This window comes from Nicotiana tabacum, chromosome 3, assembly GCF_000715075.1.
Source record: "Nicotiana tabacum cultivar K326 chromosome 3, ASM71507v2, whole genome shotgun sequence".
Lineage (NCBI taxonomy): Eukaryota > Viridiplantae > Streptophyta > Magnoliopsida > Solanales > Solanaceae > Nicotiana > Nicotiana tabacum.
In genome coordinates, this window is record NC_134082.1 from 28,118,634 (window position 1) to 28,123,719 (window position 5,086).

Consider the following 5,086-nt stretch of genomic DNA (forward strand, 5'->3'; position numbering starts at 1 on the left):
CGTGCATATCTTTTTTTGATTTTGACGCCAGTCCCTAAGTATTCGGGGTACTTTCGGCATTGGAGATGTTTCACGATTTCCGCATTGCCTTATCTGAGGGCTTATGATTCTGGAGTCTTGACCCAGAGGTTGTTTAGGTGTTGAATTGTTTACGCCAGTCCCTGAGTGTTCGGGACGTTTTCGGCGGAGGAGTTGTTTTTGCGAAGGTGCAGAGCCTTTTTTTGGAACGTGAGATGCTTTGATAAAAAATATTCTTCAATTTTTTGGTGCAAGTGTACACATTTTTGCCGTCGCGGGCCTGGCTATACGGATATGGTTCGTTCGACCGTTTAGCCCGGTACATCATTTTCCTATAGGGACCCGATTCAGCGTCTTTTGGCTTTTTCGAACTGACGACCTTCATGGAAGGATGCCCCTCAGTGTTCGAAGCTGATTGCAAAAGAAGCCTCAGACACCTTTGAGTCTCCCTTAGGTAGCATGCAGATGTTGCCTGTTAAAAACCTTGCCGGTAAAACCCTTTTCGGGATAAAAACTCGGTTGAAGGAAAAGAGTGCAACGGATGCTTTAGAACCTCAAGGTCATCGAGCTGGGTTAATGTTCTGACTGCTTCGCTCGGGCTCCTGCATAAGGGTTAGTCTGAAATATTAAGTGAATAGGGAGATGGTTATCACTTAGTGTGAGGCGCGTCGACGATGTTTTGAGGACCGATTCGGTCCTTTATTTTAATTGGGCTTAATCAGGGGCGTGGCTTGATTACCCTTTGGCTCTTTCGCGAGAGGAGGTACGGATACTGGTGCCACGTCGTGCACCACGAACATTTCCCTTTTCGCATGTTGTTCCCTGTAGATGGTTTTAATCCCATCCTTTAATCCGAGAATACTAGGCTAAGCATGTAGCCTAGACGTTTCACTCGTCATAAACAGGCTTAGTTGAATGGTAGTAATCCCATCCTTTGTCGGGAATTTCATCATTTGGTGTAGAATGGACGGTACTTCCCTCATGCAGTGTATCCACGGCCATCCGAATAAGGCGTTATACCTCATGTCTCCTTCGATGACATGGAATTTGGCATTTTGGGTCGTGTCGGTCACGGTGACTGGGAGGGAGATTTCTCCTTTTGTTGTTTAACTTGCCATGTTGAATTCGTTGAGGACTCGAGTGGCAGGCACGATTTGGTCAAGTAGTCCGAGCTGCTCTATCACCCTCGACCTGATAATATTGGCCGAGCTACCTGGATACATGAGTACACATTTTATTTGGAAAGAATTTACAAGGAAAGAAATTACCAGTGCGTCGTTGTGAGGTTGAGAAAAGGTTTCGGTGTCCTCTTCGCTGAATGTGAGGGTGTCCTCAGGTATATAACCCCGAGTTCACTTTTCTTTGGTGATGGATATTTTTGTCCTTCTCATCATGGGTTCATGCGGGGCGTCGTCGCTTCCCAAGATCATGTGGATGACATGTTGTGGCTTGTTTGTTTCGTTTTTCCTGCCCGCCTTACTTTCTCGGAACTGATTCTTGGCTCGATCGCTGAGGAATTCTCGGAGGTGACCTTTATTGAGTAGCCTGGCTACCTCTTCCCGGAGTTGTTGGCAATCCTCGGTCCTGTGCCGTGCGTGTTGTGAAACTCGTACATTAAGTTATGATTCCTTTGTGAAGAATCCGATTGTACAGGCCTAGGCCACTTGGCGTCTTTGATTTTGCTGATGGCAAACACGATGTGCGACACATCGATGTTGAAGTTGTATTCTGATAAGTGAGGTGCCCCCATTGGCCCTGCATTCTTATCGAATCTAGCTATATTGATGAGTCCCCGAGGATCCTATCCTCGGTCTATCCTCCGATCATTGCGAGGTGGGTTGCGCCTTGGGGCATTCCTCCTGTCTTCGACGTACGGCTAATATCTTTCTTTGTTTGGTTTTGGCTCCTTTGCCAGGAGCCTGCTTGGGTATACTAAGACCGAGGGGGCTCCCAACTGGTCATATTCGGCCCTGATTTTTGATTGATACTAGTTGTGGACGTCCGACCAGGTCACAACTAGATACTCGATCAAATTCTGTTTCAATTGTTTTGAAGCCACCGAGCTTCGTTCATTTAGACCTTGAGTGAAAGCCTGCATTGCCCAGTCGTCGGAGACTGGAGGTAGCTCCATCCGTTCCATTTGGAAGCGATATACGAATTCCCCCAACATCTCGTTCTCCCTTTGCTTAATCTTGAAAACGTCGGATTTCCCCGCTGCTACTTTGATGGCACCGACGTGTGTCTTTATGAAGGAGTCTGCTAGCATGGTGAATGAGTCTATGGAGTTAGGAGCTAAGTTGTGATACCACATCATGGCCTACTTCGAGAGTGTTTCCCCGAACTTCTTTAGTAATACAGATTCAATCTCGTCGTTTTTTATGTCGTTGCCCTTTACTGCGCAGGTGTAGGCAGTAACGTGTTCATTGGGATCTGAGGTCCCATTGTACTTTGGGAGTTCCGACATTTTGAACTTCTTCGGAATGGGTTTCGGGGCTGCTTCCTCGGGGAATGGCCTTCGTATGAACTTCTCTGAATCCACGCCTTTCAGGACCGGGGGTGCGCCCGGAATTTGGTCGACCCTGGAGTTGTAAGTATTGACCTTTTTCTCATTGGCTTCTATTATTTTCTCACCTGATTCGATCCTTTCGGTGAGGTCCTCGAGCATTTTACGATGACCGGGTCGCTATCGACCCGTTATTGCTCGATCTCTAAAGTACCTGTTCAGCTGGGGGAGCTGTCCTCGGCGCTACTATGCTAGGAGTTTTCTGGTGACTTTGCAGCTGAGCAATAGCTAGCTGTTGGGCCTGCAACATTTCAAAAATAACATGAGGGCTAACCTCACGCTCTTCCCTAATTGGAGTATCCCGTGCTTCTTGTTGATCCCCTCGGTGCACACTCCTGTCAGTGTGGGAGCTTATGTCAATGCACTGGGTGTCGCATGAGACCGCGTCCATGGGGATTGGCCCCGGCGCATCCCCAGGGTTTTGTGGTGGCACAACAACACCTGGAACAGCCACACCATTTTCCCCATGGTCCTCAAGATTGTTATTTTTGTCTCCATTCACCGAGTTAGACATTTTGACCTGAAATCGAAGATCTTGAACAAGAAAGAGCATGAAAGATAACTTGCGTTATAGGACGAAACCAACAAGAAAATAATCACTATTATTTTTAGCCCCATGGTGGGCGCCAAATCGTTTACCTTGAAAATGGTAATAACAATTAAATTTGTTGATGAGACTCTAAAAATACGTGATATATTTTTATGCTAGTTTGTTAAGCAGTTGGTGCTAAGTGTGTGAGGTTTAGAAACGAAATAGAGTTAAGGAGAAAAATATAATCAAATCGATGGGCCAATTATCGAGGCCTCGAGCCTGTCGATTCGGGGCTTCAAGGTCGATTCCGGAGTTCGACTGCGAGCTATCAGGGGAGTCGAAATATGACTAACAGTTAGAATAAGATTGACGGAGGCTCTCTATGGCCAATGATAAGCAATAAATGATGAACAAATATGAAGAAAATAAATAGAAGCTATAATATTAGGAGAATATGTTAGAGAGCAAATAGAATGTTTCTTGTATATTTCATATGGAGCAATTGGAGCAATAGAGTTTACAAAATGGGAGGATCTCCTTTATATAGGAGGGGAATCCCTTCATAGTACAACCAGCATTAATTGCAAGGGCACGAAGACATGACAACTAAATGACACCTTGACTCAGGTCTCAGAGTAGCTCTCTAGGCTTCATCAGTCCTAGCCACGTGCCTTGGGAACTCCCCATTTCCGCCGTGGCCGTGGTTGACGCTACCATAAGATCGAGTGTCGACGAACCTCGAGGGAGGCATCTCTCGCAGCCTTATATCCTCAGAACTTTGAGACGGTTTTCCGAGGTGCTTTGATAATGAGAAATAGGACCCTCCGATTTCACTGTACACAAAACTGCATTATTCATTATTGCTAATGTTGGTTTGCATATCAAGTAGTGTTATGCGCCATCACAACCCCGTAGTTGAGATTTTTGGATCGTGACAAACGTATTCTCAATTACTATATATATATGTTTCGCCTATATTGATCATTTTATTCATTATGTGCTATCTTTTTGCGAAGTCTGTATGGATCTCAAAAAATTATAAATCGTTTAAGACAATTTTCTGCATGTGTGATCACACCCAACTATGCCTTATAAAAAAGGACTAAGCGGTTGTTGCAAATATAATCCGGTTTATAAGTCCGAAGTCGAATCCTACAGAGAAGTAAGGCTTAGCTACAGTTGTTCAATATCGCTAAAAACACAAGTCCAAACAATTTCCTAATTATAAAGATTGTAATATTTATTTTTATCTAATTAACTAACAAATACTAGAAAGTAGTAAAACTATCAATTAACAAGGATAAGGATTGGAAACAAGATTACGGAGGTCTAGAGTTATGATTTCCCTAATGTCGGAATCCTTTCTGCTACGTTTTCTATAAATTTGCCAAAGTTTTCTCTACCGATCATGAGCGATCTAAGTATCGTGTTTCTCTCCCGAGTAACTACCACATTTACTAGATATATTCTCCTGAATTATGCTAACTGGCATTAAGTACGGCTCACTCGGATCGCACCTAGGTTTCGTTATCCCTAATCCCACCTTTAAACCCTCCGTATTGATCCCTCATATATGTTAGGAGTGATATTGTTCAACAACTACCTAAACTTAGTAATACACACTAAATAGGCACATCCGATTGAGAGCTCTTCAACCAACCACAATATATAGTTGAACAAATAGAGAAAAAGCGACAACAAATCTATATTAACATAACAGGAAAATCATCCTCCAATAAGTTCTATCAAAACCCTAGATAACAAATTAGCTATTCATAATACTATGCAGAATTACAATACTAGAATTCACAACCAATAATGAAAACAGGAAGAAGGAAGTGAGAAACTCGTAAAAGAATTCTCCTCCTTGCTCCTAGTGTGTTCTTGCCTCCTTAGGTCAAATCTTTGGTCTAATGTCGGTCTCTCCGTCTTATCTCGATCTCATCTTGTCTGTCTAAAATCTCTCAAAAGTG